This window comes from Pinus tabuliformis, chromosome 1_2 (assembly GCF_031772625.1).
Source record: "Pinus tabuliformis cultivar Carrire ecotype Pingquan chromosome 1_2, CPIR1, whole genome shotgun sequence".
NCBI lineage: Eukaryota > Viridiplantae > Streptophyta > Pinopsida > Pinales > Pinaceae > Pinus > Pinus tabuliformis.
This window is the reverse complement of record NC_142298.1, coordinates 246,919,539-246,942,489: the sequence shown is the minus strand read 5'-3', so window position 1 is coordinate 246,942,489 and position 22,951 is coordinate 246,919,539. Positions and strand designations below refer to the sequence as shown.

The window sequence follows — 22,951 nt, the reverse complement described above, 5'->3', positions numbered from 1 at the left end:
GCAGCTGCCGTGAGAATTTAGATAGTGAGATTTCGCAGTGAGGGGCAGGGATAATTTGGTTGGAGGGTCTTCTCCTAAGCCAGGATACGCAACAGAGAGGCAGAGAGACACCAGAAGGAGGCAGTGCAGTAGCTAGGAGGGGTTGATGCTGAGCCAAAAGGGTTCACGCAGAGGTAGTGTAGTCCTCCCAACAAAAGTCCGAAAATTTGCTGGGATTGACGTCTGAGCCGAGAGGGTTGAGAAAATCGACATAGCACAGAGCTGACGCAGAGTCTTAGAGGCTGAAACAGGGCCCACGCAGGAGCAACACAGAAATAACCGGGGACACGTCGGTTCAACTGCCAGATCAATGGGACTTGTTGGGTAGAGTGAGGTAATCTCAAAAATTTCTTTTGCCAATTGTATTTCTCTATAACTAGATTGTCGGGAGGGCATCCAGAGTTGTATTCAGAAAATTACTACATAATAATAAAAACCCTCAGAGCTGCTGCACCAGTTTTCCCGCATTGGGTTTTTCTGGGGACATTTGTCCAAAAAATTAAGTGTCCTTTATGTTGTATCTTTCTCTATCATTCTGTTATTGTTTTGGGCATATTATCTAATTAGTGTAGGCTTCAATGTGTTAGCTTCGATATTTGCTGTAGAAAGCAGTAAATAATTTGTTTGAATAATTAACAAATAGGAGAAGTTTAATTAGTTGCTGCAGTAGGGATTCCGATTTATGGAATTTTCACATGGTATCAGAGTGAGTGCAGGCAAAGCAAGAATAATAGTGCTAGAGAACCCATCACTGAGCAGGAAAGGAGGTCGAAAAAGCTGCAGGAGGCAACAGTTCAAAACCCCAGAGAGTTTGCGTAGTCCTAGCCGGAGGACTAAATTTCGAGGCAAGTCTCTCTCTGAGTGAAGCGACAGAGAGAAGGGCTTCTAGATTGAAATCGTGTCATGGCAGAGGGAGCAACGTTGAAGCCTCAACGTGAGGAGGAGCTGATGGGACGCAATTTTTCTGCAGGCTGTTTTGCTGGGCAGAAAGACGTCAGAAGAGAAGAGAAGCATAGTGAGGGAACTTTTCCTCAGAAGACTTCCTACCAAGAAGTCTGTTCTCTTATTGGCTAAGCAACAACAATAAGAAGAGGAGCAGTTCGACAATTTTTGTGGCAGAAATGGCAACCAGTGGCTTGAGAGATTAGGACAGGTTGGATGGGGCATCCAACTACATCATTTGAAAGGCGAGAATGTCATTCCTTCTAGATGAGCATGCCCTCAAGACATATGTCAACAGCGTGGTGCCTGTGCCTACAGATGCAGATCTGTTGAAGAAGTACAAGGCAGAAATGGCGAAGGTAAAGAGAATTATCCTCGACGGAGTGAAGGATCATGTCGTGTGTCACATCGCTAGCAGAGGGACTGCTAAGGAGACGTGGGACGCGTTGTCTACGCTGTATCAGGGATCTTCTGAGTAGCGGAAGACGTACCTTGAGCAGAAACTGAGATCTGCTCAGATGCAGAAGGGGGAACATGTGGATCCATTCCTCACGAAGCTTCAAGAGACCTGAGATGAGTTATCAGTTGTGGGTTCTACACCACAAGATTCCAATTTGGTTAGACTAGCCCTCAATTCTGTCTCAGATGAGTGAGAAGTCTTTGTCCAGAGTATCCTGGGCAGGGCGACTTTGCCAAATTGGGATGAGATGTGGGAAACTCTCAAGCAAGAGGAGCTGAGGAGAGATCTAGTCAAGTGTAAGCTTGATGGAAGCAACAACAGTGGGTCTAAGCCCAAGGAGGAGGAGGAGAATGCAACCCTTGCATGGAAGGGGCAACAGGAGCAACAGAGACGGAAGAAGGACGTCTCGAAGATAAAGTGCTTCAGGTGTGGTGAGATGGGTCACTACACAACACAATGTTCTCTCAGGAAGAAGGACAAAGATGAGAAGCACGATCCGAAGGCTGCACCCGTGAAGATCGAGGAGGAGTTCGCTATGACAATCGAGATACCTCTAGGAGGGAGGTGAGCTGATTTGGAGTTGTAGTTTGAAAGAGCTACAGATGGGTAGGATCCTTGAGAAACCCACCTCTCGGATCAATTCCTTGCTACAAGAGCCCAAATCAGAAGTAGCAGGATGGACTAGTGTCAGATGGTGCCTAGGAGTGTCACAGAGACCGTTGCAGTGGCTAGGAGGGCCAAAGACTGAACAACGAAGAGCAAAGTTGGCAGTAGTGCAGATGGCACAGAGCAGAGGTCAGCAGCAGTGCAGAAGATTTAGAGGGTCAATGTAGAGACTAGCAACAATCAGGTTCCAACATTCACATGGTATCATACTGAACACAGTTAGTTCAGTAATTTGGGATGTTTTTTCGTTGTTAATGTAGTAACAACAACAGTTTGCACTTGCAGTGTAGAGGTAGTTGGCAATGGCAGTTCCAGCAGCATCATGGATGCAGAAATTCAGAGGGAGATATAGTACATATGCAGTGTTCACAGTGGCAGGGTCAACAACAGTACAAATGCAACATTTGCGCAGTAGTTGGTGGACAACATGTCAGACATCAATAGTGCAGAGGACGATGTTATGAAGTTAGGGTGATGCTTCAGTGGGAGGCATTGCTACAGCGCGTTCCTCACTAAGAGGAGTGTTGATTTCTGGTAGCATCAAATGTGCTCTAAGTCTCAAATTTTGCAGGGAGGCTTGGGTACATGTATTCCAAAGAAACCCAGAAAGTGTTTTTGGAAATTCCATCTGGAGACAGTTTTATTAAAATAATTAATTATTTTTAATGGGTCCCTAAGTCTAAACTTAGGAAAATAAAATAATTAAAAGGTATTAATATAAACTATGGGTGTAACTTCTAGAAGAATACGAGGATCAAGTTGAAATGATCTTAGCCATTGATTAGTTTCTAATTTGGGTTGTTGAATGTCAACGAGGAGATTATTTAAGGAGGCTTGAGGGTCACTTGGAAAGACACACAGAGAGAGTTCAAAAGTTCGATTTTCTGAAGCAGAGCAACTGCCGGGAGAATTTCAATAGTGAGCTTTTGCAGTGAGGGGCAGGCATAATTTGGTTGGAGAGTGATCCGGATTTAAACAGGAATGCAACAAATTACAGAGATAGCCATATACACAAAGATGCAGCGGAAATAATACTTCATTTCATTAATGGAAAATACTGAAATATGCTTACAACCAGAAATGGAAATAAACCAGCTAGGGCGATGGTAGCTTATCTCTGAGAAGAGATGTGATGACTACATGCCTCTGAACTGTTCCGAACTGTGTTACAATGAGGCTCGAAGGCCTATTTATTGTTGAGAAACAATGGAAAACCCTTCACATCCCGAAACCTAACCCTAGAAGATGAAACGCCAAATTTTGGGCCCCGTTTGGGTAAATTGGTACATCAATTTCCTGGGGTCGTAACTTTGGCATACGATCTCCGTTTGACGCGTGTGATAGCTCGTTAGAAAGATCTATCCGAGTACTACCACTTTGGGAGGCAACATCGGTCCATGGACCCATGTTGCCCCAGATTCCCAAAAAAACGTCGTTTAGGGCCTCAAAACGGCTCCGGAAGTTCAGGACCCAAAAAACTGCTAAAAATAGTAAACTGTGCTACAATTAAGGAAACTGAAAATGCTGAGAAAGACAGTTGTGGGGGTCCAAATGGGATAGGTGGGTGGCCACCAACATCCACCTGGATCATTCCTTCCCCCTTAGGAAGCAATGGTCCCCATTGCGTTGAGTTCCTCCATCTGCTGAACTTGGTCCCTGGTGAGCTGTTCTGCAATCTCTGATGTGTTCAGAAATGGTGGGAAGCATGGTCGACGATGGTCCACATTGAACATCCACCTGGATCAGAGAGTCTTCTCCTAAGCCAGGATATGCAACAGAGAGGCAAAGATACACTAGAAGGAGGCAACGCAGTACCCAAGAGGGGTTGACGCTGAGCCAGAAGAGCTCATGTAGAGGCAGCATAGTCCTCCCAGTAGAAGTCCGAAAATTTTCTGGGGTTTGACGTCTGAGCCGAGAGGGTTGACGTCAGAGCTCTAGGAGAGCAAATCGACCTAGCGCAGAGCTGACGCAAAGCCTTAGAGGCTGACACAGGGCCCACAGTAGGGGCAACACAGAAATAGTTGAGGACACGTTGTTTCAGCTGTTGTATCAGTCGTGACTTGACGAGTAGAGTGAGTTAATCTCACAAATTTCTTCTGCCAATTGTATTTCTCTGTAATTGGATTTCCAGGAGGGCATCCAGAGTTGTATTCAGAAAATTACTACATAATATTAAAAACCCTTAGAGCTGTTGCATCGGTTTCCCCGCATTGGGTTTTTCGAGGACATTTGTCCAAAAAAATTTGTGTCCTTTGTGTTGTATCTTTCTCTATTGTTCTGTTCTTGTTTTTGGCATATTATTTAATTGGTGTAGGTTGCATTGTGTTAGCTTCGATATTTGTTGTAGAAAGCATTAAATAATTTGTTTCAGTAATTAACAAATAGGAAATGTTTAATCAGTTGTTGCAGTAGGTATTCCGGTTTACGAAATTTTCACAGTCTGAGCTACTAAAAAGCTAACACTCTCTCTTAGCGAGGAAGGTGTTCTCAACTACTTCCAACTTATCCCTGAAGTAGACAAGCTTTGCCTTACCCAAGGCCTTCATGAGAATATTTGCAACCTGTTGATCTGTGGGAATATACTGTAGTTGAACTGATCCATGCTATATGAAATCTCTGATGAAGTGGTATCTGATGTTGATATTCTTTGACCTATCATGAAAGACTAGATTCTTAGAGAGATTGATGCAACTTTGATTATCATGGTCGATACTGGTCGAATCCAACCACTAACTAAACAATCCCACTAGCATCTTCTGAAGTCAAATAGATTTACATGTGGCCATGCTTGCTGACATGTATTCTGCCTCTATAGAGCTTAGTGCCATAAACTTTTGCTTCCTGTTGCACCAAGAAACAATCCCTGATCCAATACTGAAGCAATAACTTGAGGTGCTTTTCCGATCCATTGAACTGCCTGCCCCTAGTCTGCATTTGTATATCCCATCAAACTGACACCATCACCTTAAGCATATCACAATCCATACTCGACTGTACCTCGTAGATATCACAATACATGTCTGGCTGCTCTCCAATGTACTCTCTTCAGCTCCACCATGAACTGAGTAAGAGTATTGACTGCGAACAAATGTTTGACCTTGCTTTAACCAAATACATGAGAGATCCACTATTGCATCCTCTAATGCGTCTAGCTTCCTCTAGTTGGTAATCATAGGCGTAGACATGGATTTATAGTCCTGCATCTTGAAGCTCTTCAAGATCTCCATAGTATATCTCCCTTGCCCAAGGAAGATCTCCCCATTTGTTTGCCATACCTCTAGTGCTAGGAATTAATGCATTAATCCGAAGTCCTTCATCTCGAACTTAGCTTCCAAGTCCCTCTTGCAGTCCTCTATGAAACTTGATGACCTTGTCAAAAATGGAAGTACTGGTATGAGTGGCTCACCTTCTACCATCAAATAGTAGAAGTTGGAATCTTCCTCGCTCTTCACGAAGTCCATATGTTGCAAGTAGCTGTCAATTCGACCCTACCATGCTATGGGAGCTTGCTTGAGTCCGTATAGTGCTCTCTTCAACCAGCAAACATGCATATCTCTCTCATGTGTTTCAAACCCTTCTAGTTATTCGGTATATACCTCCTCTCTTATCACCCCTTTCCAGAAAGTTGTCTTGATGTCCATCTAGTGAATCTGCCATCCCATCTGCACTGTTAGTGAGATACAACCCTGATAGAAGTGTATCTGGCCACTAGAGTGAAAGTCTCCTCAGTCTATGCCTTCTGTCTGCCCATTACCCATGGCCACAAACCTAGTCTTACACTTCTCTACACTACCATCTGTAGCATACATGATCTTGTAGATCCATCCAGAGCCAACTACTGACCTGTCCATTGGTTTAGGCACAACCTCCCATCCATCATTGATCAGGATGGAGTTGTACTCCACCATTGCATCCTAGCACACCTGACGCTGTGCAACGTCCTGATAACTGGAAAGCTCTTTATCAGTGACCTTTGTCACTGACACCTTATACCAGTCTAGATGTCTGTGCTCTCTGGTGCTCGCCCTATGAGCTCCCATGAACTCTTGCACATCCTTCAATGTCTGAAGCACCTCCCTGTTTCTTCTTCTGCTAGTGCTGGGTGGAGATTCATGCTCCTCATCCTGCCCCTGCTGCTCTGTCTGCTGTGAACTCACCAAACCACCTGCACCTGAGCTAGTGCTCACATTGGTAATAGTACTTATGCTTTACTGTCCCGGCGGCTATTGTTGGCCTACTCTGATCATTTGTTGGCAACTCGTGAGATCTTTTGAAGGGTTTCTCCTCTTGGAATTTGACATCCCATCTCACGATGATCCTCCTGCTAACAAGAATATAGATCTTGTATGCCTTGGAGTTTTCGTTGTACTCAACGAAATAACCCTTCTCTGCAGTGTGATCCAACTTGGTGCGTTTGTCATCTGGCACACGAGAATAAGTTATATTGCCAAAGATTCTGAAGTGTCCAACCTCTGACTTTTTCCTTGTAAAATCCTTTTCTGGTGTCATCTTTCCCAACGCTCTATGAGGGACTCTGTTCTAAATGTACACTTTTGTGCTACATGCCTCTACCCATAGAAACTTAGGCATATCGTGGTCATATAAGATTGCCCTTGCTACCCCAACTATCATCCCGTTCTTCTGCTCTGCGATCCCATTCTGCTGTGGGTTATATGGAGTTGTCCACTCTCTCCTAATGCCCTCCTTTGCACAAAATCCCGTGAAGGCGTTATCTGTATACTCGCCTCCATTATCTGTCCAAAACATCTTGATCTTTCTTCCTATCATGTTTTCCACAAGAGCCTTGAACTCTTGGAAGTGACTGAAAACATTGTCCTTGGTCTTCAAGAAATAGATCAAGGTTTTCCTAGAGAAGTCATCAATGAAGATTATGAAATATTCCCCAACTCCTGAGAGATCTAGTAGACAATAGGCCACAAATATCTGAGTGCATCAACTAAGCACACCACTGGCTCTATTGTTACTCCTTCGAAATGTTGTTTTCACAAATTTCCCAAGCATGCACCTTCTGCACACATTGTCATGTTCTGTGATCACTTCTGGAAATCCTGTTACGGTCTCCCTGAGCAACCTGAATGGTCCATGATGTAAGTGTCCCATCCTCCTATGCCATAGCTCTCCAAGTCTCTGCTATTGCTATTACTATTGCTGCTGCCAATTAGTGCCTTTAGAGAATTGAACTGCAATTTGTACAACTTATTGCCTTGAACCCCAATCTGTTTGACCTTCTTCCAACTTTGGTGTTTGATGTACACCTTCTGCACCACGAAATAGACATCATATCGCTTATCTTGTAATGGTAGTCTTCACAAGGGACCTGTTTTCCATAAACCTTGTTTAGTAGGTCATGGAAAAAGAAAATTCATAATGGAAGTAAGAAAGAAATATTAGGGCCATACAAAAAATGAAAAGGCAAGAGGTTGACTAAATAAAAATAATAATAATCAAGGGAGAGAAAATTACTTATTTGTTAATTTAAGAAGAAGCATTTGAGAATTGGAGGGAATTGTCAATTCCTTGATAGATCTAAAGATAAGATAAGATAAGATAATTTTATTAATGTCCAACAAATGACCATAATAGATCAACGGGATTGTCGGTTACAATGATTACATTTTGCCAAGCCGGTGGACCAAATGGTCCCCTTTAACATTTCTTTTAAAAAGCAGAAAATACATCTATAATCTAAGTAAATGTAAGTGTAGAAGCTAGAAGCTCTTGGCTTCGAAACAAAGCACTGCGATGAAGCAGAGAAGGAGAAGAAGAAGAAGGAAAAAAAAAAAATTGGCTTTTTCTGAGGTGGTTGCACATCATCATCATTATCAATGTTGGTTGCTGACGCATGTTGCATTTCCTTCCTTTTTCTTTTTGGACAATTGGATGCATAGTGCCCAAAATTTTGACGAGTGAAACACTTCACCTTTGACATGTCCTTCTGATCTTGAGCAGGGCTTCTACCTGAATTCTTCTTGCTAAATTTTTCAAAGTCCTTTTTGTCAAATTTTCCAAAATTCTTTCTAGCCTTTCCTTTTCTATTATGAGCTACAAGGGCTTGTTTTTCTTCATTCTATGGAGTTTGTGAGTTATTTCTAAACAATAATCTTGATTCTTCTTGAACACAATTAGTCCATAGCTCATCAAATGTGAGTAATTTTGATCGTGCATAGATTCCTTGAATAAATGGCTTATTACCAAACATAAAATCAGTTACAAACTTCTTAACTCTCAATACATTACTCGCCCATAATACATTCCTCGCTCATACCAACCCCCTTCCCAAAATGAGCTCCTCTTTCTTTTATAGACTAGAGGGCTTGATGACTCAAAAGTAAAACAACTGTCACCAAAAGATTGTCTAGATTCGGATGTGAATGGACAAATTCACATTATCTCGTCCCTTTTCCTTTCGGAAAGCCATCTGGCATATGGGGACTGAATCCAGGACGACTCAATCTTATCGATCTTACAAAGTAGATATTGGGATCGAATCAAGGACGACTCAATCTTACAAAATAGATATTGGGATTGAATCAAGGACGACTCGATCTTACAAAGTAGATACTTTTACTCAAAAGCCTACGAGAAAAGAGAAATATACAGACGCATATTTCATTTTACGAAGAAATATACAAACAAACGTCCTTACACCACTGTCGGTAAGAAAAGACATGATACATTTAGAGTACGAAATGAGTAATCTGAGGATGAGTATAGTGCTGATGTCGGAATCTTTCCAGAAGATAATTTGTGAAGTACTGCACATGCACTTCTTTTTCAGATTCCCAAATCTCATTCTCGTGATTTCCGGGTGGTTGTAAAAAGTTAATAGATATGAAAGGATTTTGTTCTGGATCTGATTGTAGGTGGAATTCATTGTATTCCATTTGAGTCCCATCTCTATTGGGTGTCAGCATTCGTGCAGTGAATTCATGAGTGACGAACCAATGAATATGTCCACACCTTCTTAGTGCATTGATAAAATCAACATCTTCAATTCTGACAATGTCTTCGACATGCTTGTACAAGATTCCTGTCAGGTGTGCATGTGGTTTTGAGAACCCATCAATCTTTAGTCGACATAAGGTATATGGCTTTATCAGGAGAGCACTGAGTCCATAGATTTTCCACCACCTGATAAACCAGGCCGGAAAAGGATCTTCATGATTCATTCGGGAAGTTGGCCAATCTTCATACCTGAAATCAAACTATAGATGATAAAAGAAGTTAGAGGAAATATTTTCTAAATTCATGCATTGGAAAAAAGCAGTCTCCTGCCTTTCTAGATCAAAATCAGTCCTCTGCAGAGGATTATTGAACTGCCTAATAGTAATCCTGCAATTTCCAATTCTGTCATCTTCTTCATAAAAGAGTTCATAGGAAATGTTGCCTATATGGACCAGATAATCTAGTTCACTGATTGCCAGATCATTTTCAATTTCTTGGTCATGCTAGGTCCAAAGATTGGGAACTCCTCTCCAGCAAATTTCAGATACTAGATACCATGTTTCATCATGGTATAAAATGCTTTTTCTCATATCATATCTTACCCATCCCTATCTGCCTTCTATTTCAACATGTTCTTCAGATCTTCTAATAAAATTGCATGATAAAGAGTGAATAGAATTTTTATGTCCAGGAATGAATTCAATTTCAAAATCATACTGACTGAGAGTCATTACCTATGTTGCAGGAAACGTGGTATAGAGGTCCGTTTCCGTACGGAAACGGGTACGAAACGCGGAAACGCGTTTGGTACGGCCGTGAAACGCATTTCCGGCCGTACTGCCATGTTTCCCGAAATGGAAACGTGGCCAGTACGGCCAGAAACGCGTTTCAGGGCTGTACGACCCACGTTTCCTCATTAACTTGTGTTTTTTTTAATTTTTTTTTTTTATTTGTTTTTTAATTTATTTTTAGGGTATGTTAGTGACTTCTTGTTGCTTCTAGATGCGTGTCTAAAGCTATAAAAGTGAATTTTTGCCCTAGTGTTGATATGCAGTTCATTAGGAAGTTTGAGGGATATGCAGTTCATGGTAATGTTAAATTCTTAAAGTAAAAGTGATATTCTCCTTTATTTTTCATTTTCATCCTTTTACTTAAATTTTTAACAGTACCATGAAATGACTCAGGATGTTTGAGAGTGGTTTCGCCCTCATTGGATATCATATGGAGAAAGTAGAATTTTAGATCTCACTCAAAATCCAGCAGTCTTATTTGTTTTTCAGGATTTCAAGATTGGAGGGATTGCAATGTTTCCATTGGATTTTATCATGTACTAGGGTATGGAACTTGTATTTAATCAAGAGAACCAAGCCCTCTATGCAGGGGAAACTCCCAATAATCAAGATCATGTAGGGCACTAGGGTATGAAACGTGTATTTAATCAAGAGCACTAAGGTCGTTCGACTATGTAGGAGGACACTCCCAATACAACAGTGGTCCTTCTAAAGAATGGGATGTGGATGCAGAAAATCCTGATTTGGATCTCTTTCTTGCAGCCTTATAGTCTTTATTGTACTTGCAGCCTCATATATTAATATAAATAAAGGCTGACTTTGAGATTTGGATATATAATAAAGGTTGCTTTTGGATATTCCGATATTTTTATTTTCATTATGTGATCATTCATGAGTAAATGTGATGTAAATTAAATCTTAATGTTTAAGTGTAATAGATTATAATGTATCATTTATGCTTTATGATTGCACACACACACACACATATATATATATTTAAATATTTTCAATATATATATATATATATATATATTCGCGTTTCCCCGTTTCCAAAATTTGGGGAGGTCACGTTTCGTATTGCTTACCGTTTCAGAAACTCGTACCCGTTTCCCCGTTTCGTGCAACTTAGGTTTAATCGTATCATTGATGAATGGTTGAACACGTTTCCCGTCAATATTTGTGGCATTGTTGGAAACTGCCGAATAATTATCGTTACTGAAACTGTCGAATGGTTGAACACGTTTCTCCGCCAATATTTGTGGCATCATTGGAAACTGCCGAATAATATATTTACTTTAATATTGGGTTTTTGTCGTATAGATGTTGAAAAAAAGGAAATAATAAATATATATAATATTGATATTGTTGAACGATATATACTAAGGCTATCATATCATTTGGAAAGAAATGAATTCATTGTTAAAAACTTTGTTGAATTTAATTGTTCAATGAGCGGGAAATCTATTGCCTCCCGAAACCCTATGGTAGAAATCATTTAGTTCACCACAGTGGTTTCAGAGCAGAAATCCTGCCAGCCTAGATGGTGTTTAAAGATGGAACAACCAGAAGTAAATTTTTGGCAAACAGAGTTTTGGAGGAGGCTGAAAGAGCTGCAGGCAGAAAACATTAACAGATTGCAAGAATGGAACAGAATGGTCGGATGCTCACTAAATTCTTTAGGGGGTCAATCAGTAGTTAGTGCAGGGAACCCAAAGCTTCAAGAACTACCCCATAGTCAGAAAGGAGAGCTCACAAAACTGACAAGGCATGATGACCTAATGGACTGCGAAGAGTTCCACTGTAGGCAAGATTTTCCCTCAGATAGTTTTCAACCTTCTCGGCTCCTGTCATCCACTACAGAGGTTCATACATTTTCCTCTAAAAATTCAATTATAAATGGAAGCTTCCATGCTAAAAATAGTGATCTGTGGTTTATGGGGCACTGTTACAAAATGGAATACAAACCTGAATAGTATCAGTTGAAGCTGGATACAAGACCTTCTGAAATGCTGGAAAAGCCTAGTGGTCAAGTCGAGATATTGACAAAGCATTCTCCTAATAAGTCAAACAGAAAAGCTGCAGCATATGAGGAAACTAGAGAGATCAGGCACACATCTGGTAAGCCGAAATCTTCATGGGGTAAAGAAGACCACAGAGACCAAGTAGTGGTACAAAATAAGCCTACAATTGAGGAGTTAAAAGAATTTGAACACTTCAGAGTAAATGCTCGTGAACGAAATGAATGGCAAAGAGTTTGTCCTTTCTGGCATGGTTTACCTGGACACAAGGGACTTGAAGAAGGTCCTGATTTTGTCAAACTTGACAAGCAAACAAAGCAGCAAAAGAGTTTTGTACAATTATCTAACAGTTGTGAGTGACATGCATATGGTGCCAAAAAAGAAGAAACGGGAATGGTCTCTGACTGTAAACAGAATGGAAGTGGAATTTGTAGCAGCTGGACAACTCGATACACAAGTCCTTGCATCGGCTATGGCTACTGTTGAATTTGAACCACAGGCCCCTGCTCTGACTGTGGATTGTTCAATTTGAACCACGGGCCCCTCCATTGTCTGTAGCAGCTGCTCAACTTTAACCACAGGCCCCACCATTGGTTGAGGGTGATGATTAGCTTGAACCACAAGTTTCTGTTTCAGCCATAGGAGCTGCTCCATTTGAACTACAACCCCCAACATTGGCTATGTCAACTGCTCAACTTGAACCACAGGCACCTGCATCAGCAATGATAGATGCACCTTTTGAACCATAGGCTGCTATATCAGTAATAGGAGAGGCGCATTTTGAACCACAGACCCCTGCATCAATGGTAGATGCACAAGTTGAATGTGTCTGTGCATCATCTATAGCTACTACACAACTTGAACCACAGGCCCTTGCATCAGCATTAGAAACTGCAAAATTTGATCCACAGGTCCCCTCAACAGTTGGAGCGGCCACAAGAGCTGCACTATTTGAACCACAGACCCCTCCATCTGTGATAAAAGCTGGTCAAATTGATCCACAGGTCCCCGTGACAGTTGGAGTGACCACAACCGCTGCACTATTTGAACCACAGACCATTACATCTGTGATAAAAGCTGGGCAACTTGCTCCACATGACCCTACTGTTGAATTTCCACGACCTCGGGTCTAGGTTAGAGTCTTAAAATCACTGACGCTACCAAACCAAGAATCTCAACCATAAACTACTTCGCATAGCGGAAATATAAAGCAGTAAAACAAATATGCACAAATATACACGGTTTTTAACAAAATTGTACAATATGTACAATCACCAACCTTCGTTATATTAAACCAAATTCTGAATAATACAACAGTCTATGGTATACAAGATACAATGACAAACTTAGCTGCAGCTTCTATGTCATATCTTGTCCTACCGATCCTTTGCTTCCATACTGCTCACTAGTAGTGCCTTAGTCCATCAAGGCCACTACACATCGAGACTCCAGGAGAGCTGCCACCTAACAATGCTACATGTCACTTCTGCTGCATGTACACGGGCTCATAAATCTGCTCTCTGGGTAGGCCTAATTCCCGAGCTCCAATCTGCCTCCTAGTAGCCTCTTTCATCCATCAAAGAGCTACTCATAAGGTTGCAAACTTCACCCAATCACACGCCAAGCAACGTCCTTCTTGTATGCTGCTCTACACACTGCCCTCCAATCAGATCAATGGTACCCAATTCAATCACTACAAAATATGCACCGATGAAGACTTATGGTCACTCAAACAAAACTCCAAATTGGCTCCCACAAACTACAAGTCAAACTGATCCAATCTAGTCACTGCTTGACCCAACCCAAATCAAACTTCCACTCCAAGTCTGTTGTCTTCACACTGCCCTTGACTGTCACTGGTTAGGGCATACATTGCAGACTGCAACAACCACTAACCGACCCCTGAACAGCCCTTAGCAGCCTCCCAAAATATGCGCCCTAGTCTTAGGAGACCCCTCCTTTACCACACAGTTGTCATAGGCATATATCAGCCCTTAATCTGCCCCTATGCACACCTACTGTGGTGCTATGGCCTGCGGCCTAGCACACAGTAATCTTGTAGCTTACGACCAGCAAGATGATAGAGATCTGCCCACAAAACAGTGCCCAAACAGACTCAAAACACTTACCTCTGCCTCGGCCCTCTAGGGAGCTACCTCGGCCTCCCTTCCAGCAAACTCGGCCCTCAAACAGACCCTAGAAACAACCCTATACTCCACGTTGCCCCTTCCTCCTTTGCTGCAGCTAAATCCAAGTGTCCTTCTCTTCAACAAGTTTGTGATCAAGTGTGTGTTGCACTTTTGGATCCCTAAAACAACATGCTATCACCCTCTTTTTATAGACTAAGGAGGGGCTCCAACGAATAGATGAAGAGACACATCTATTGGCTATTTTTTACATCAAGCCTACATGACTTGAAAACCATAATTAATTGTCAACTTCAAAAATTCATTTCTCCACTTCTACAACTCGGAATTTGATGATTCTCGAAGTGTTGGATTCTCTCCTTTCCGCCCTCTATCGTCTCATGCCATCACATGTAAAAATGTGCCTCCGGAATTTCCCCAAACAATATTGGGTGCAAAACCCCATCCTTGGGTTCCAAGCCCACAAGTGACCCTTGTGGCGCTTTGCCCTCCAAACCCTAAACCCTAGGGCTTGGACTACCTCCCAAGCTACACAAATCAACACTCCCTCTTAGCGAGAGAGTTATGGCCAAGACTAGGAAGTAACTCGTCGTCATCATCACTGCTCGCAACACTTGTCCAACTCCTAGCGCTCACAATCATAGCAATCCCTCTACAGTGAACTACGCGCTTCTCGGAAGTGTCGTTGTCACTGCTTGAAGCACCCTGCTTCTTCTTCTTATCCTGTAACGTCTTCCATTCTCTCCATGATTCCTTCTTGCCAGTTGTAGGAGCACCCTTTCTCCCCAGTGACCACGCGCCCTTCTTGGGTTGCAGAGCCTCCCTCTGAATCTGCAAGCTCCCTCTCGAACTAGACTCCCTCTAAGTCTCTGGAACTTGGATCTTCTTGGGAAGGTTTACCTTCTTCTCAGGAACCTGTACCTGCTCCTTTGAACCCTGCATCTGCACCTGCCCCTGCTCCTACTTCTTTGGAACCTGCACCTACTCCACTTGCTTCTTTCCATGATCCACAGGCTTGCCTGCCAACCTGTAGAGACCATGCTCTCTAACTCCAAGTATAATCCCATCGGACTTAGAGCCTCTGGGCCGGAGTCTTGCCTTCCAATCTTGGAACAAGGCCTCAAACCCCTTCCTCTCGATCATTGAGACAGAAATCACGCTATATCTAAGTCCTGGTACAAACAATACATCTTGGACCCGCATCACACGTCTTGTCTCCATCCTGAATGGCACAACGCCCAATCCTCGGATTTCCAACTGACTCTTGTCACCCAACATCATGTGCAACTTCAAGTCCCATTCAGCTAGAGTCTCAAAACCCTCCTGTGACCTTGTCATATGCTCCGTCGCACCACTGTCCACGTACCATCCATCCTCATTGATAGTACCGTGCGAGAAATGGGAAATCATAGCAAAGTCCTCTCTTCCAATCTTCTGGAGAGATCATCTATCTCAGTTGAAGTGGCAACACCAACGACTTGCTTTCCTTTCTTCTTCTCATCATTTCCCTTCTTCTTCATCGAACATCTCGACGAATAATGACCCATCTCGCCAGAGTTGAAACACTTGACTTTACTCAAGTCCTTCTTTTGCCTACCCTTCATTCGCGCTACAAGTGCCATGTCATCATCTGAAACACTCTTCTTCAGATGAAGATACTCATCTCGCAACTCTTTCTGAATGAAGTCGTCCTACAGCCTATCCCAGTTTGGCAGCTTCTCCCTGGAAACGATCCCTTTGATGAAGGGCTTCCATTCCTCGGTGAACCCTTTCAAGGCAATCCTTACCATATCTCCATCTAAGATAGTCACACTGATGGTAGCAAGCTCATCTTTGACCTGAGACAATCTCGTCAGATACGAGGTCACACTTTAACGCTTTATCATCTTGGTGGACTTCAACTTATCCTCCAATACCAATACCCGATTCTTGTTCTTATTCTGGAACAAATTCTGAAGAGCCATCCACATCTCATGTGCATTGTTCTTCTCGGACAAATGAGGTATTAGGGCATCCTTCACACCATCTAGGATGATCAATCTCGCCCTCGCATCCAAATCATCCCATATTTCCAACTCCTTAGGGTTGGTTGGCTTCTTGATCCCTTTCGTGGCAAAATCATAGATCTTGTTAACCTGCAAGACCAACTTGATCCTTACCTTCCAAGGAGTATAGTTGGACAACCCCTCCAACCTATCCTCATACCAAAGACCTGCCTGCAACTTCGACATTGTAGTGAACCCTTCACTCACAATGTGACCAACTCCCTTTCACACTGTACTTTGTTGCGCACAACTCTGATTCACTGACTTCCAAAGTAGCTCAAACATGCTCTGATACCATGTTGAATTTCCAAAACCTTGGGTTTAGGTTAGAGTCTTAAAATCACAGACGCTACCAAACCAAGAATCTCAACCATAAACTACTTTGCACAGTGGAAATATAAAGCAGTAAATCACATATGCACAAATATACACGGTTTTAACAAAATTGTACAATATGTATAATCACCAACCTTCGTTATATTAAACCAAATTCTGGATAATACAACAGTCTATCTTATACAAGATACAATGACAAACTTCATTGCAACTTCTATGTCGTATCTTGTCCTATCAATCCTTCGTTTTCGTATTGCATACTAGTAGTGCCTTAGTCCATCAAGGCCAACACACATCGAGACTCCAGGAGGGCTGCCACCTAACAATGTTGCATGTCACTTCTATTGCATGTACACAGGCTCATAAATCTGCTCCCTGGGTAGGCCTAATTCCTGAGCTCCAATCTACCTTCTAGTAGCCTCTTCCTTCCATCAAAGAGCTACTCATAAGGTTGCAAACTTCACCCAATCACACACCAAATAACGTCCTTCATATATGTTGCTCTAGGGATACTTTGGGTAGCCAACACACTACCCTCCAATCAGATCAATGGTACCCAATTCAATCACTACAGAATCTGCACCGATGAAAGCTTATGGTCACTCAAACAAGCCTCCAAATTGGCTCCCACAGGCTGCAAGTCAAACTGATCCAATCTGGTTACTGCTTGACCCAACACACATCAAGCTTCTGCTCCAAGTCTGTTGTCCTTGCACTGCCCTTGACTATCACTGGTTAAGGCATACTTTGCCAGCTGCAACAGCTACTAACCGACCCCTGAACAGCCCTTAGCAACCTCCGAAAATATGCGGCCTACTCTTAGGAGACCCCTCCTCTACCACGCTGCTGTCATAGGCATATATCGGCCCTTAATCTGCCCCTACACACACCTTATTGTGGTGCTATGGCCTGCGGCCTAGCACACAGTAATCCTGTAGCTTACGACCAGCAAGATGATAGACATCTGCCCACAAAACAGTGCCCAAACAGACTCAAAACACTTACATCTGCCTCGGCCCTCTAGGGAGCTACCTCAACCTCCCTTCCAGCAAACTCGACCCTCAAACAGACCCTAGAAACAGCCCTAAACTCCACGTTGTCGCTTCCTCCTTTGCTGTGGCTAAATCAGAGTGTTCTTCAACGAATTTGTGATCAAGTGTTTGTTGCACTTTTGGATGCCTAAAACAGCATGCCATCACCCTCTTTTTATAGCCTAAAGAGGGGCTCCAACGAATAGATGAATAGACACATCTATTGGCTAATTTTTACATCAAGCCTACATGACTTGAAAACCAATAATTAATTGTCAACTTCAAAAATTCATTTCTCCACTTCTACAACTCGGAATTCGATGATTCTCGAAGCATTGGATTCTCCTTTCTGCCCTCTATCGTCTCATGCCATCACATGTAGAAATGTGCCTCTGAAATTGCCCCAAACACGATTGGGTGCAAAACCCCATCCTTGGGTTCCAAGCCCACAAGTGACCCTTGTGGCACTTTGCCCTCCAAACCCTGAACCTTAGGGCTTGGAGTACCACCCAAGCTATACAAATCAACCCCTACATCCGTGGTAGGAGCAATGAAGACTTTCAGAAGCTCAAAATCTGTTCAAGGCTATGAGACATATGCACATGGTTGCAAGCTCCAGGGGTTTACATAAATTTTTCCTTTAGGACAGCAGAATGCCAAAAAGGACTTTTTAGTGCTGAGTGGAGTGGATGTCGCCAGAAACCTTCATGATAGCATTGGAGAATTTCCTACACTTGTTGAAATTGTAATGATGGCAATGCAGGAATCTCCCAAGTTTGAGACCATCCCAATCTGTGGTTGTGTTGTACAACAAGCAATTTTTGCATATATCCAACTAGCACATCACAAACTTCATTGTTTGAGCAACAAGCAGGATGGCGTCTTGGATGTTAGACCACAAGATATTATCGGTGTTCCCAAAGATGAATATGAAGATGATTCAACCCAGAGTGGCTCTGATGAGGAAAATCCAGATAATAGGAATGATGCTGCTAGTTGGGAGATTGTTGTTTCTGACGAAATGTCTATACCTGATCAAGAGCAACAAGTTGAGGAATATTCTTTGTTCCAGATTGATGCATACAGTGATCATACTACTGCACATGGGAAAAGTGTTATTCATGCACAAGAAAGATTGAACCAAGGGAATAGTGGAACTTTTTCAATTTCTCAAGCTGCTTTTAAATTTGTTGCACAGCTTGCCAGGGGTTTGCTTGGGTTTCGAGGGTCCAAAATGTTGTCAGATGCATCAAATTTGAGTAATCATGGACAGTGTGCCCATAAACATATTCTTGATAGGATTGATTTGGACATTTTCAAGGAAAAAGAATTCATGAGAGGTTCACAGTATCATCTGCTGAAATCGATGGATGCACTATACCCTATAGATGACTCATCTATGCTAGAAGGGAAAGAGGAAGCAGAGTTATGTACCCCAAAAGAGAATTCAAAATACAGTATTTGTAGGGTTTACAATCAAGGGCAGTGTTTCAAAAAGTGTGTAGATGATTCAGGGGAATGTACATAGTACTGATAAGAAGCAGAAAAAGGAGGATCCTTTGTCTGATTTGGCTGACAACAATGAATCTGAATACGTAATGCATCGTGATATTGTGAAGGATACCGTGGACCATTTCTTCTTAAACAAAACCAGCCAGCCCACTGATCAGCGTCAATGGGCAAAAAAGGTACAACAAGAAGGGACTGCCTTAGAAAAGAATTTGTCAGATGCAATTTATGATAGAATATATGAGGACCAGATAGGTTTGCTTAGGGTTGTAATTATTGGAGCAGCTGACACACCATATCCAGATGACCTTTCCTTCTTTGATATACATCCTCCAACAGAGTATCCTCGCTCTCCACCATCAATACACTATCGTTCTGGAGGTCTTCAATTAAATTCCAATCTGTATGTAAATGGGAAGATTTGTCTTAGTCTTTTAAACACATGGATAGGCAGAAGGAATCAAATATGGGACCCTGTGAGTTCAAGCATCCTTCAAGTTCTTGTTTCACTTCAAAGTCTTGTAATAAATTCAAAGTCTTATTTCAACAAGGTTGTAGATTCCAAGGATGAAGACGTTGTGTGTCCCCGTTTGCAATTGCTTGAGGTCAAGCAATGTCGGGAAGGGGGGACTGTGATGTTCCCAAGAGATTAATTGGCCTAAGGAACGAAATAGCCTATTGATCCCCGTAGGCTACAGTCCTCAAGAAAGGGGAAAACCCCAAAATTTCCAATTCTGGGCGAGTTTTGGGGCAGCTGGGCAAATAAACCCAAATGTGTGGGTTTGAGTAAGGGTCACTCAATCTTTTAAGAAGATGAAACCCCTCTAGAAAAGCTATAAGTAAAGAAGGATTGAGTTCGTTTTGGGCATCAATTGTGGATCATTTGTCTGTCTTTGTTTTTTTTAAACCTGAGGCTCTGAGGGTTTTAAGACCCCTTTCTTCTTGTCAATTTTGGTGGTGAAAGATTCCACCCTAGTTGCACCATTCTACCTTTTCTTCTTTGTTCTGACATAGACAATATCATCTTTAGGCAACGAATTCTCTGTTGGTTTGATTCCTTGTTTGGCACAGGAACTTTGTCTAAAGGGCAACAAGGGTTTTTTGTTAGGTTCTTGAATTTTGTTCTGGCACGAGAATATCACACGAGATTCTGGTCTAAGAATTACAGTCTCGGGTCATACTAATTGTTGTGGTCTGAGGAGATGCAAAATTATAGAATAGTGAACTCTCTGAGAAGATAATATTACTACGATCAACCGAGGGTCAAAGCCCAATAGGGTTGTCTGTAAAATTACACACGGTCTGAAGTAATCCGACACCCTGAACAACGCTGTAATAGAGGCCTCTGAAATAGTCAACTGGTGGAACCTCACATTCTGGAAATCTTGTAGCGGGTTCAGCATTCTGAAGCAATTGTGGACTTTCCTGTAACAAAGGTAGACGACACTCGCATGTATTAAAATTTGTGTTTGTTGAAATCAGTGTTGAAAATATCGGTATCGGCAAAATATCGGCGAGGGTCCAGAAAATATCTTATCGGCAATATCGTCAAAATATCGGCAAGCATAAAAAAATATTTTTTTTCAAATTTTTAAACAGAGCCGATATTTTGCCGATATTTTCAAAATATCGCGATATTTTGCCGATATTTGTCGATATTTTGAAAATATCGCAATATTTTCAAAACAGAAATATCAAGATATTTTCTCTGTGATATATCGTTTGCCGAAAATATCGTGATATTTTCGAATATCGCCGATATTATCAATAGTGGTTGAAATAATTAAGAATTAAGCTCTTGAACCATACAATCCATATATTCCTATAACATAATTCAGTTACCTGAAGTAGTGGCGAATTTTCGGAAGTGGAATAGATGGCATATGACAGGAACAATTCGTAATCAGGTAAGGAAATAGATTTGAAACCAGAAAATTTTGGCTAGGATAGCAATATATATTAATGTTTGACTGTGAACTATGTGGTGCGAATTTATGTCCTATAGAATTGATAAATAATCTAGAAATTGTGCAATCCACGATTCTATTGGGTTTAATAGTATCATTGATGAATGGTTGAACATGTTTCTCCGTCAATTCTTGTGGCATTGTTGGAAACTGTCAAATAATAACTTTATTGAAACTGCCAAATGGTTGGACACGTTTCTCTGTCAATATTTGTGGCATTGTTGGAAACTGTCGAATAATATATTTACTTTAGTATTGGGTTTTTGTCGTATACCTGTTGAAAAAAGGAAATATATATAATATTGATATTGTTGAATGATATATATTAAGGTTATCATATCATTTGGAAACAAATGAATTCATTGTTAAAAACTTTGTTGAATTTAATTATTCGGTGAGCGGGAAATCTATTGCCTCCCGAAACCCTAAGGCAGAAATCCTTTTAGTTCATCACAGATCTCCTTCTCCTCCTTTTAAAGGCTCGATAGATAGATCTGCAATCGTCTAGAGATATTTTATTTTATTATTTTATTATTATTCTAAAAGCTCCCCCTTGACTTCATCTAAGTGACTTATTAATTTTATTTTATTTACTTAAGTCACTTTTGGCGTTTTTCCTTCAAATAATTATTTTCCCCTTCTTTTATTGAATTAAGTGACTAATTAAAGTCACTCTTAATCTGCGAAAATGGTAAATCGCCCACCATACTTTTTCTGGCTACTGGAAGTCACTTCTCATCATCCCATCCGATAGATTTTCTCGTTCATGTTCCAACGAGCTATTACACTAAGGCATTCCATCAAATATTCCTCTTGAAATGCCACCTTAAGCCTAATTAATTATGTTGGCCTCAATAATAACCTAGTTTTATGGGAATTATCAAAATGCATCGAAACCAAAAGCAAGTTGTGCAGACCCTGATGATGAAATATGCCAAGCGAACACCTTTGAACCCTAGAAAACTCCTCAAAATCCCTCTACGACCTTTGATGACATACTCCTACTCCTGTGACCTAGCCATCACGTACCCTGGAAATCCATCCTAGTTGTATTATAGAGGAAACTAAAAATGGGGACTGTTGACCACTGAAGTTGCACCTGAAATTTTTTTTTTGAAAACTCCATTCCTGAGGATATGTCAGAGGCTTCATGTACCATTAGAGTTCATATCACCAGAGTTTTTTAACTCTAACTTCTTCTTCTCATCTTCTTCTGGTGTACTTAGATTCCAAAATCCCTATGGGGGTGATGTAAAGTGATGCTAGTATACTGAGTTGAGTCATGTAACAAGCCTAGGTAACTTGGGACTTTGTCATCAAGTGAGTTTACTCTGGGAGGTTTTTTTTACTTGATTAATTATTAGGTGTTTATGGGGACTTAATAATTAATTGAGCTTTTTCCTCCAAGCATAACCCCAAAGTCGGAGTGCGACTTGATGACGAAGCTTTAGGTGAGTCCTAGTGTCTAGAGTCATTGTATATTACCATACTAAATCACTCGTAAAATTTTGTAGAATTTTATTAGGTCTAAGGGTCAATTTTTTAATTTTTTTAATTTCCTGCAAGGCGGAAATTTGAATAAAATCTAAATGTAAAATGTAATAAGTGATGACTAGAGAAGTTGTATGGGGTATGTGTGCTCAAAATTACACCTCTCACCCTCAACTTTCTACTGACACACTTTGACGGATAAAAAATAAGTTCTAGACCCTCAAAACCCACTTTTCCTAAGTTTTGTGGAAAATATGGCAATAAATTAGCCCAAGAATTAAATAAATGGAGAAAAATAAATATCCACACATGCTCAAATGGTGTGGAAATGAGGTAGAAATTCATCTAAAGGTCAAAGTTGAGTTACCAAGTGATGTGGACTCCACATAAGCCACGAATCAAGCAAATCGAAATTTTTGTGGAGAAGACAACGAGTTCCACTGACAAGATCCATGATTTGAGGAAGTTAACTCGAGCTTCAAGGAGATATCATGAGTTGACTTGAGATTGGATTAGAGTTTACCTAAGTGAGGTGGAGAGCAG

General features: G+C 41.4%; 1 protein-coding gene across 1 annotated transcript in view; it reads right to left on the bottom strand.

Annotated features, from left to right (window-relative positions):
- LOC149205295 (ubiquinol oxidase 4, chloroplastic/chromoplastic-like) overlaps positions 1-22,951 on the bottom strand; it is a 462,750-nt gene that overhangs the window by 264,138 nt on the left and 175,661 nt on the right. The gene's annotated exons all lie outside the window — the stretch shown is intronic.